Genomic DNA, 11,957 nt, shown 5'->3' on the forward strand with positions numbered 1-11,957 from the left:
CTTCCTCAAGCGCACACCCGTCTTGAACAAGAAGCTACGGAGTCCTGAGTCATAAGGAACACAAACACACACGCACAGCAGTGACGGAGGATGCCCCCCGCTGTGCTGTTACGTTTAGTTTGTGCATTGTGGAAGTGCCCCTGGTATTACAGTGAGCGTGCGTGTGTGAGTGAGTGTGTGAGTGAGTGTGTGAGTGCGTGTGTGAGTGCGTGTGTGAGTGTGTGCGTGTGTGTGAGTGCGTGAGTGCGTGTGTGAGTGAGTGCGTGAGTGAGTGCGTGCGTGAGTGCGTGAGTGAGTGCGTGAGTGCGTGCGTGTGTGTGAGTGCGTGCGTGAGTGAGTGCGTGTGAGTGCGTGCGTGAGTGCGTGAGTGCGTGAGTGCGTGAGTGCGTGCGTGAGTGCGTGAGTGCGTGCGTGAGTGAGTGCGTGAGTGAGTACGTGAGTGAGTGCGTGAGTGAGTGCGTGTGAGTGCGTGCGTGAGTGCGTGCGTGAGTGCGTGAGTGTGTGAGTGAGTGTGTGTGTGAGTGCGTGAGTGAGTGTGTGAGTGTGTGAGTGAGTGCGTGTGTGAGTGCGTGACTGCGTGCGTGAGTGCGTGAGTGAGTGCGTGAGTGAGTGAGTGCGTGAGTGAGTGCAGTAGCGGTGGTGTCGCCGTTAGCGCGCTGCGCTACGAACCCGGCGACCCGAGTCCGATTCCCGCCCACGGCCAACACCAGTGGCGATTATCTGAATTGGTCCTGGCCCTCCCCTCGGTCGACGCAGCCTCAAATGAGTAGCAAGTGCGGTGTGTAAATATCGCCACTGGGGAGACAAAGGCGGTCGGGCGTGGTGCTGGCCACCCAGCCCCTCGTGTACCGTTCCGGCCTTCATAGGTGCACGCTAACAGCACTTGCCCCTACAGTCTGTTAAGGCTATACGGGGGATCTTTGTCTTTGTGTATATGTGGACTCAACCTCAAATCAGTACCTGGTGCGATAGTAACGTCCACTGGGGAAACAAAGGCGGCCAGGCGTGGTGTATGCATGTATATGCTGTATGTGGAACTTCTTTCGCACAGTACGTAGCCAACCGTGCTAATAGGAGGTGCGGGTGGGTGGTGCTGGCCACCCACCTTCTCGTGTGTCGTTGCGGCCTTCATAGGGGCTCGCTCACAGCACTTGCCCCAACAGTCTGTAAAGGGTATACAGCGGCAGGGGTCTTGGGAGTGCCCTGGTATTACAGTGAGCATGTGCGTACATGTGCTTGCATGTGTATATATGTATGTAGGTTATCACGTGTGTGTTCACGTGTGTGTGTGTATGACCCTAAACGCGTGACAATTATACCACAAATGTTCCACATGAAAAGGCTCCGCTCGCTGTACTCTTAATGCTACCCTGATAGCAATCAATAGCTGCCATTCCTCAGCTGTGCCCATCCCCTCGCCGCCCGTGATGAATTGTGAAACTTAATGGTGGCTGAGCAAATTCTTTGGGGTCATAGTTGATGTATGGGGGCTGCCACGCGTTGGCTTTTTCAAATTCGTCGAATGCCACGGACAAGATTCATAGCTTCTTAGCCATACACCGCGACCGTGGCATACCGTACCTAGGGTTCATGTACTCGGACAGGTGAGATAACGCCCAGCCATCACTTACAGAGGTTAAAAAAAAACACAACGCATAAATAAATAAAGTTGACCGTTTTAATTGTGCTTTTAAATATTACAATCTTTTTTTTAGGCAGGTAAGAGGCCTCGCTCTGCCTGCGACCGAATCGCTGTCGGATCTGGGGAGCTGAGCAGGTTTGATCCTGCACAGAGCCGGGATACGATACCAGGTGTACACAATGCAGGTGCTACAGGCACCGTGAAACAGTGGAGGAAAGTGCAGCGACATCCAATGTTGTTCCACACTCCCGCTCCTCATACAAACCGACCTATAATGTGTTTTATTCTACCAGGTAAGGCCCACCTAGCCAAACAGCTCTTTTTCAGAAGCCACTTGGCCACAAATTAAAGCTCTACGAAGTGGCCTGTCATCACGTGGACATTTATAGCAGCCAAATATTCTATAGATGCATTTTGATTTTACGCACGACGTTCATGTGGAGGGGAAAAAAACGGAAGGACCCAAAGAAAGATCCACACGACCACAGGGACAACATGGACGCTCCAAATATACAACGCGTCGGAATCACGACCTCCTGTATACCAGGCGAGGTCGATAACATCTCGCCACCGTGTCGACCTGCGCTGACCAGCGTGAAGTATGGAAAATTATTCCTCACGGCCCGTGGGGCACATTGTGAGTCTGTGAGTCTCTGTGAGTTTCTGCGAGTCTCTGTGTGAGTCTGTGGGTCTCTGTAAGTGTCTGTGTGAGTCTGTGGGTCTCTGTGTGAGTCTGTGAGTCTCTGTGAGACACTGCGAGTCTCTGTGTGAGTCTGTGGGTCTCTGTGTGAGTCTCTGCGAGTCTCTGTATGAGTATGTGGGTCTCTGTGAGTCTCTGTGTGAGTATGTGGGTCTCTGTGAGTCTGTGGAGCTCTGTGTGTGAGGCGGTGTGGGTCTCTGTGTGAGTGCCTGTGGATCTCTGGGTGAATCTGTGGGTCTCTATCTATGGGACATTTTTGCCATTATCAAAATGACGAAAACAAATAAGAATAGGCTTTACCCTATCAGGCAATAAAACCCGAGGTGTTAACATGCATCAACCGTGCGTACTAATGACAAAATATGCAAACAAATATGCACTGATAATATAATTTGCTTTGTCTTTGACACTGATTGGCCTACTCCAGACAGCCTTCTGTATGACCTCGTCTCACCCCGTGTTAGTCCAGAGAACGCCAAGAGGTGGACACAGTAGCAAGGCAATGCAACTATCAACGCATTGATAGCTCTGGCTGAGCGCGTTACACCTGAGTTGAGCAAGGTTTCAATGTAGATTATGGAGGGGGGTGGGGTGGGTTAGTAAGTGGGGCGTGGGGGTGTGAGGGCAGGGGTTAAGGGAGGGGTCGGGGTGTGGGGGGAGATGCAGGGGAGGGGGTGAAGAGGGATGTGTAGGGGAGAGATGGGATATGGGGGGGGGGATTAGGGGGGGATATGGGGGGATTGGAGGGGGGGATATGGAGGGGGGGGATATGGAGGGGGGGGGATATGGAGGGGGGGGTATGGAGGGGGGATATGGAGAAGGGGATATGGAGGGGGGGGGATATAGAGGGGGGGATATGGAGAAGGGGATATGAAGGGGGGGGGATATGGAGGGGGGGGTATGGAGGGAGGGGATATGGAGGGGGGGATATGGAGGGGGGATATGGAGGGAGGGGATATAGAGGGGGGGGGGGGGGGGATAGGGGGTGGGGGGTGCTCGAGCCCGGGATCATTAATGCGGCTCGACAGGGCTGGAGCCGTGCGAGAGAGAGCCCGGGGCTCGCGCGCGCACTGTACGGGCGCATCCATCAGCCCTGGAGGCGTCTCGCGAGCAATTCCCAGCCACGTCGATGAGACGGAGCGAGCCGAGGACGACGGCCGTCGAGACGCACGCCCATTGCGTCAGTTCGCCGCGTTAGTTTCTTGTCGAGTGCGAGTGTGCACGTGCGTGTCGTGTGCGTGTTTGTGTGTTGGTATGTATGTGTTTGCATGTATGTATGTGTGTGTTGTATGTGTGTTTGAATGTATGTATGCGTTTTGTCTGTTTGTGTGTATGTATGTGTGTTTGTATACACGTGGCCTCAAGGTGCACATAGCCTGGCACTCGCGTCGTAGTGACGACACCGCCACTTAGTGGCGAATGGCGGTTGTTGTTGTTGTGTTTGCATGTATGTGTTGTGTGTGTGTGTGTTTGTATGTATGTGGGGAGCGGTAGTGGATTTGCTCTCCAACACACCGGTGTGCTGAACTAGTAACGAATCGGCACGTTTTGTTTACACGACAAACCTTACTGGTTGGCTAGTAAGGTTCGTCGCGCTGCGCTACGAACCCGGCGACCCGAGTTCGATTCCCGCTCACGGCCACCAACACCCGGTAATTATTATCTGAACCGGTACTGGGCCTCCCCTAGGTCGACTCAGCCTCAAACGAGTACCTGGTGCGGCGTGTACACATCGCCACTGAGGAGACAAAGGCGGCCGGGCGTGGTGTTGGCCAACCTACTCGATCGTGCGCCGTGCCGGCTTCCATAGGTGCTCGCTAACAGCACTTGCCCCAACAGCCTGTTACAGCCTGTTACAGGCTATACGGGGGGATATTTGTCTGTGATTGAATGTATCTCTCCCTCTCTGTGATCAGTGTGTGTGCCTCGGTTGTAACTGTTTGGATATAACATGCGGTGGCTATAACATGCGGTGGATATAGCATGCAACGGACATGCAATGTTCGTAAATATTAAACCCCGTCCGTGAACTTCTCATCGTATGCAACCTCAATTGAGCGAACGTCGATGGAAGATGTTTGCCATGTGGTGGATATAACATGTGGTGGATATAACATGCAATGGACAAAACATGCAATGGCCATACCATGCAATGGATATCAGATGCGGTGGATATCAGATGCGGTGGCTATAACACGCGCTGGATGCAACAATGCCATGGACTCACATGCGCTCGCTCATCTCACTCTCATCAAAGCACGCAGCTTCAACATCGTACACTCCGTAGACGTAGCTCAAATTCATTAACGAATGCGCCATGAATGAAAACATCGAAAACGTGCAGCCCAAACCATGGCCCGTACAGTAAGCCCACTTGTAGTCTGTGCAGTGTATGCACGTTGAACTTCTTTCGCACCGTACGCAGCCAATCGTGCTAATCGGCGCTCCTGATGCCCTCTCGTCGTGGACAAGCAGAGCTTGGCAATGGACATTTACAGGTCCTGGCAGTGCCACATTAAGCTAGTGCGAGGCCTGTAGCATATGTTATAAAGGGGCCCTAAATATAAAAACACAAATTTTTTACTTGCACAGTAAAGTAATTGTATTTTTTGTATTTGTTATACAGCTAGATAATACGACAAATCGCTAACCTTAAACGCCCAGTTAATAAAAGGTGAAGGCAGTATAGTACTATAGTAATAAAGCAAGTGCAGAATCACTGAACCGGAATTGATAGCTTGAAAGCATTTAGCGCGGGGCCCATGAAAGTGCGGGTCCCGTAGCTACTAAATATGTAGCTACTACATGTGTAGCTACTTGTACTACATGTGTAGCTACTTGTACTACACATGCAGCTACTACACATGCAGCTACTACTACATGTAGCTACTACACATGTAGCTACTACATATGTAGCTACTACACATGCAGCTACTACACATGCAGCTACTACATATGTAGCTACTACATGTGTAGTAGCTACTACACATGCAGCTACTACACATGCAGCTACTATACGTGTAGCTACTACACGTGTAGCTACTACACGTGCAGCTACTACACATGCAGCTACTACACATGCAGCTACTACACATGCAGCTACTACACGTGTAGCTACTACCTACACATGTAGCTACTACACACGTAGCTACTACACACGTAGCTACTACACGTGTAGCTACTGCACGTGCAGCTACTGCACGTGCAGCTACTACACGTGCAGCTACTACACGTGTAGCTACTACATGTGTAGCTACTACACATGCAGCTACTACACATGTAGCCACTACACATGCAGCTACTACACATGCAGCTACTACACATGCAGCTACTACACGTGCAGCTACTACACGTGTAGCTACTACACGTGCAGCTACTACACGTGCAGCTACTACACATGCAGCTACTACACGTGCAGCTACTATACGTGCAGCTACTACACGTGCAGCTACTACACGTGTAGCTACTACACGTGTAGCTACTACACGTGCAGCTACTACACGTGCAGCTACTACACGTGCAGCTACTACACGTGCAGCTACTACACGTGCAGCTACTACACGTGCAGCTACTACACGTGTAGCTACTACACGTGCAGCTACTACACGTGTAGCTACTACACATGCAGCTACTACACGTGCAGCTACTACACGTGCAGCTACTACACGTGTAGCTACTACACATGCAGCTACTACACGTGCAGCTACTACACGTGTAGCAGCTACTACACGTGTAGTAGCTACTACACGTGCAGCTACTACACGTGCAGCTAGTAGCTACTACACGTGTAGTAGCTACTACACGTGTAGTAGCTACTGCACGTGCAGCTACTACACATGTAGCTACTACACATGTAGATACTTTTGCTACTACGATAATCCAGCACTGGGTCCTGGAAATATTTGCATACGCAAGAATGAAACGATGTATTTGACACACACGCACTTGAAACGGGCCTGTACGCATTATGCACAGACGATCAGCAGTCCATGAAGAAGTGCATTGCAGTGGTCCAACCTCTTGTATGGGGGTCACCGTCGAGTAAAAGTGGCGCACACGTGACCGAATGACAGGCAGCAGTGAGACAGAGGGCAATGACTGCAGACTGGTTTTGTCAATGTGAGGACTCATCAGCGGTCACCGTTACTCACTTCTGCAAAGGCCGCCTCTGGAAACCACGTTTATACTTTTTTTAATGTCACGATGGAGCTATCTCGCCATTGGCATTAGCACCTCCGATTAGCACGGTCGGCTACGTACGGAGCGAACGAAGTTCAACACATACGTACACGATGCACCACAGTGTAAACATTAAATAATTTTGATGCTTGCAATGAAATCGCGGATTGTAATGCGTCACGGTGAAGTTGGCATGAGTTATATTGAAATGCAATAATACAACACGTGGGTTATCGGCTTTTTTTTTCTTCCATGAACATCTCTTATTTGCAAAGAGAGAGAGAGTGAGTCAGAGGGAAATACAACATTCGAATGCAAGTCTCGCACGGCATGCACTTGCAGCGAACAAACGGCAAGGACCGGGTATCTTCTCGCGTTGAAAAGATGATGCACTGAAAAACAGAGGCAACACAAAGACAAATATCCCCCCTCCCCCCCCCCGTGTAGCCTTAACAAACTGTTGGGGCAAGTGCTTTTAGCGAGCACCTATGAAGACCGGCACGGCACACAAGGGGGTGGGTGGCCTGAAACTACGCCCGGCCGCCTTTGTCTCCCCATTGGCGATGTTTACTATACACCGCTACTCATTTGAGGCTGAGTCGACCTAGGGGATGCACAGGACCTGTTCAGACAATCTTCACCGGTGTCGGCCGTGAGCGGGAATCGAACTCGGGCCGCCGGGTTCGTAGCGCAGCGTAGCGCTAACCGCTACACCACCGCTCCCCACAACACGCGTGCGTACACACAGACACACACACGCGCGCACACAAGCATCTTCCATGGTTGTGGTGCCTAAGGGCGTCCAGGCAAGATGAGACACGCAGACACTCACTCCCGCGACTGCACGTTAATGCACACACAGCACCGTGCACGTGAATACGTGCCGACTGATTGCCAGAACACAAAGTGGCGCTTGCGTGCGCGTTGTCTGCGTTGCACTCGGAAGAGCTGCGCTAAGAACCTGATGAGCAGAGTTCGATTCCCGCGCACGGCCACCGACACCAGTTGCGATTATTTGAACCGGTCGTGGGTCTCCCTCTAGGTCGACTCGGCCGCAAATGCGGTGTGGTGCTAGCCCCATCCACCACTGGGGAGACAAAGGCGGTGGGGCGTGGTGCTGGACATCCACCCACTCGTTTGCCGATGCCGGCCTCCATAGGTGTTCGCTCACAACACTTGGCCCAACAGTCTGATGAGGCTATACGGGGAGGATCGTTGCGTTGTGGTGGCGATCAACAGACTCTGTCAATCCACTGCTGGATGAACGCCGTCCCCATACCTTGTCGTTAGGGTCGCGAGGGTTGTTTGTACCCATGCCGTAGCTTCACCATCACGCCAGTCGATTGCGGGACGAAGAGGGCTGGCGTAGTCGCCACTGACCTTAGCCGTGGCCGGGTATCGAACCGGGTACGTGGCGTGGTGTGCATACACCACAGCGCCGTCGCTTGCTATCGGCTTTAGCGTCAAGATACGAAGAGGAGGCTCATTATTTGGTTCACTGGAAATATTCGATGGGGATTACACGTTCGTATTAAGCGATGAGCACGGGACTGCACGCAGATTGCCACTTTTAAGTCTCTGGCTTTTTCCTAAAGGTGAGACAAATCAACCTCCAGGCCATAGCTTTTGAAAGGTTTAAAATTAAAATGTTCGCTGTTAACTTCCTAGGCACAGTCAATTGTGCGTCCAGTTTCCACCGTCTATCCCTTTTAGAACTTCATTAGAATTCACATAATTCACTCGCGACCGTCCATATGAAGGGTAATATCATCCAGCATGCGTTGTGAAGGAGCCTGCGCTGGTTAAAGCTTTCCCCTTCCATTTACTTTTACTCATTTCCTCCGTACGTATCCCTCTGATGTTGCTATTCCTTGTTCCGTACCGATGCCTACCACGGATCTCAGTTTTGAACTAACTGGGTAACTGGCTCAACTGGATTATCCGTGTAACAAACAGCCGAAGCGTGCGAGTTCAAATCCCGTGGTTGGGAATCAAACTCATCCTCCCCCACACACCATCATCATCATCATCCCTCTGCGGTCAATTAAAAACGAATACCACTCTCTGTGGGATGCCATCTGCGGCTGGCCTGCGCATCGACCAACCGCAATGGGAATGTGGAATTTCCATCGCCTGGTACTGCCTTGTTTGAGCTGGTGGTAGACTTTCGTACTGAACACAGCGTGCCGCCTGTAGACACGAGCGGGGCGAATGAACTCAATGTCTTACTTAGCAACGGGTTAAAATAGCGACACGCGGGCGCTTAAGGGAGACACCGACGCGCTCGTCGATTGTCGCATCGCAGGACTCGTGCGAGAGACGGCGACGGCCTTTGGGAAAGGAGGCGGCCTTCATCCAGCAGTGGATTGACCGTTGGCCGTAATTCGACACGCTGGAAAGCAACGCCTTTGAATGGATGCCTCGGATTTTATTGTTCGTTCGCAACGTTATGCTCGGGGTAGCATTTGCCCGATAGCTTGACAAGTTACAAGAAACGCATTGATAATTTGAAATATAAAGTCCCCCACACGGTGCACTGCGTCTCAAAGTGTGGCGTTTTTAACCCATGGCACAGGACTGTAGTCAACACCGCCCTCTGCTGGCAAGGGCCATCAGCAGCAGTTCGCATATCGATCTGACCGCGCTCCCGAAGGCCCAACACGTGACACAACAACCTCCGTTCGCAACGAAACGGAGGTGACGTCAACACGGCGCTTGTGCCAGGCTAGGTGCACTTCGAGGTCATGTGGAAGTGTCGAAGGCCCGCTGGCAGGAGGTCACGGAACAGACCCAGGTGCCGTGGGTTGACTGACCGAGACGGCGGGCGGATGCACCAACTGTGCTCGCAACTGTCAACTCGCTGCGTTTTAGACGCACGGCGCTCCGCTCGTTGTTGTGAGCGTCGCTCCTCCGCCCTCCGTTGTTGCTGTAGGGCGGTTGCCCTCAACTGCCCAGTAGCGTCCTGCACGAACCCCCTCCACAGAGGCCGATCCTGACACTGCTGGTACCGGTCAGCGGCAAGTCCCATCAGCTCAACATCCTTCTGTAACCACATCAGTCCGTCTCTTCTCTATCCCCTGCTATGCCGGTTTATCGCGATCTATCCGACCCAACAGGAACCGCTTGGACATGCGGTTGCGAAACGGGCATTTAGTATCAAGCGCCTTGGTCGTGGCTCTTTAAACCCCATGCATTCGTGCGTCCACAAGTGTTTTTTTTTCAAATACAGGTTTCCCTCGCTTTATGCGGGTTTGGGTTTGTGCAATTTCGCGTATATGCGGCTCATCTAGCTCTACACAACATTCGCTCTCTGATACGGTCTCAAGTCAGCCACATGCGGTCGTACCGTGGGACGTGTGGACTTTGAGTTCGTACTGTGCGCTACTCGACAGGCAGCTGTCTCCTCGTGCGGTTTCGCTTTGTGCGCCCATTTTTTTTGTAACTCATCCACTACCACCACTACCACCGCACACAGCGAAGGGGGGTAACCTGTACTTTTGTTTTAGATTTTGCAAACACTGGCGACTAAACTTATCGTTTAAAAAAAATATTTTCCAATCCCTCAAAATTTAGTTTAGGGGCCGTCCATAAATGACGTCACGCACCTGGGGGGGGGGGGTCAGACATTTGTGACGCCGTGACGAGGGGGGGGGGTCAAAAATCGTCCAAAATCGCGTGACGTCATTTATGGACGGCCCCTTATTGGACCATTTGTACTACACTCGCACGTCTCTTCCTGAATACCTTGGAAAACGATTGCCTCAATGGGCCGACTGAAATCACTCCAAACAAAATACCCAGACGCACCCCATCTCGCTCAAGACTTCAGATCCCCAGCGGAGTGGCACTTGCCTAGCGCTCGGCTGGGAGACCAGTGTAGAACTTCCTTCCGACGTTGTAGTTTGTGGGGCTACGAGCTGGGCAGGTGAAGAGAGTGGACGCATGTCACTCCCTCGTATGCGTGGGGGTTTTCTCCGGGTGCCCCACCTATCTCCTACATGAAACCAAACATTTTAAAATGAGATTGACCGAACATTAAAAAATGTAGGACCCTCTTGAGACTCAACGTAGCTTACCTTGGTAAATAATGATGAGTATAAAGGCAATGTATCTAGTCTCGTGGTTGTCTTTGTTCTCCGTGTGAAAGCGTCAGTTTCTCATCAAACGTAATGTGACCTGAACATCTCTAGTCCAAGCAGGTTTACACTCCGCTAAAGGAATTCTAGACCAGCCCCTGCACTCGTTTAATTTAACTCCACTTCGCTGGTGATCTTCACAAATGTTCCACGGGCCAAAGGAGCAAATGGCACCACTTTACGTGGCAAAAAACGTCAGTTGCCAATGTTGTGTTTGTCTTCCAAAACCAAGTCATCAATGGTCGGGAGTAGATGGTCTCAGCCTGGTCACCAATGAATGCACAATTTGGCCGAAAAACGTAGACCTGGTTTTGCATTTGATTTGGATACATTCCAGCTCAAGGGATTTTTTTTAAAGTTTGACTTGTCAAGTGGTAATCTCATAGTACAGATCGTGGAAGTGTGCACCTCCTGCTGTGTAAAAAATAAACTAAGGGGACTGAAAAATGTCACGTCCATGCCCCAACACACGTGGCACGCTGTTCCGCGAGAAATCGACACGGATCATCTGGCATCGACAATGGGATATTGTTTTGTTCTTTTGAAAACAGTGAATTATATACAACCTAATAATTTAACAAGGTTTACTTTCATTAATTAATAATGGTGCAACGTTGGCGATTCGTTAACGCTTTTCATGGTGGCGATAACCACACGATTTGCCTGTCCTGCATCGAGACTTGGGTGCACACTACCTGTGCATTGAGACTTTGATGTACACCATCTGTACATTGAGACTTTGATGTACACTATTTGTACATTGAGACTTTGGTGCACACCACCTGTACATTGAGACTTTGATGTACACCGCCTGTACATTGAGACTTTGGTGCACGCTACCTATGCATATGAAGACCACAGTCAGAGCAAATCGTAAAGACTTTAGAACTCACTAAATTAATGTAACCTCAAGACAAAAAGTACGACTTTGGCACGGGACCTGTGGACATCAAGAAGTCCAAGTGTTATGGTCTTCCTGTGAACGCCACCAAATATTCACGTGTCACCATCCTTAAGGGTCGATTTTTCTAAAAAATTCCAGAATTATGTTCATTAATTACAAAATTTGGTTGGAACGCTTTAAAGATGCTATTTACATCGTAATAGTGTCATTCAACATCACACTCCCAGATGATACAAATTGTCAACCTCCACGACATCTTAGAGGACATTTGCCTATAACATCTGGTAGTTCACCAGAAACGATTCAAGCAAGCCTTAATAGTTTTTTTGGGTGAGATCGCCTAAATGTGTCGTTAAAACCCGCCACCACCCGACACAGCCAACAAGGGTTGTCACG

Source organism: Petromyzon marinus, chromosome 23 (genome assembly GCF_048934315.1).
Source record: "Petromyzon marinus isolate PM22_M1 ecotype Great Lakes invasive population chromosome 23, UKy_Petmar_22M1.pri1.0, whole genome shotgun sequence".
NCBI classification, from domain to species: Eukaryota; Metazoa; Chordata; class Hyperoartia; order Petromyzontiformes; family Petromyzontidae; genus Petromyzon; species Petromyzon marinus.